Raw genomic sequence first — 727 nt, forward strand, 5'->3', positions numbered from 1 at the left:
ATGGGAAAGTCAGTAAATAGCCAAGTTTGTTTGTTCTTTTTATATAAAATGCAAGTTATTAAGAGATTTCTAAATAAAATTTTATGTCTTTAAATATTTTTGTTTGTTTTTTCACTAGATAAAAATGTAAAAAAAATTATTCTGTATTCTATTTACAAATACGTTTTTTTATAAATTCATTTTTTAAAAATAAATTTTGTAAATAAAACTGTTATTAAATAAAACGCTATTTTCAAATAGTAAACTCCTAAATAAACCCTCGTAGGGAGGCAAGTAAATTTCAAGGTTTTTCTTTTTTGTTTTTATAAAAGAAAATAAGTTATTAAAAAATTGTAAATGTATTTTTAAAAATGTTTTTCGTTTGTTTGCAAAAAAAAACGCAAACTTTTATTTAATCTTCCAGTGGCTGCTCGTGCATGGAGCTGTGGGACTGCAGCACCCCAAGTTATTTCTACACAATATTAATGATAAAATTAAAAATAATACGTTTGTTTTATTATTATTATTTTATTTTATTTCTATGTGTACATTATAAAATCATTAAGTTTAATGTCGGTATCTCCAAATTCATATAAAGATACAAATAAAACTTGCTTGGAGCTGTGAAATTCACACGAAAAACATTTTTTTAAAAGTTTAAAAGGAATAAATGTATATATTAAAAAAGTTTTAAATGAATAAACGTATATATTATTTTTATTATTCTGTAAAGTGTACATAATTTAAA

This window comes from Euprymna scolopes, chromosome 45 (genome assembly GCF_053919585.1).
Source record: "Euprymna scolopes isolate OS-2025 chromosome 45, ASM5391958v1, whole genome shotgun sequence".
Classification (NCBI taxonomy): Eukaryota; Metazoa; Mollusca; class Cephalopoda; order Sepiida; family Sepiolidae; genus Euprymna; species Euprymna scolopes.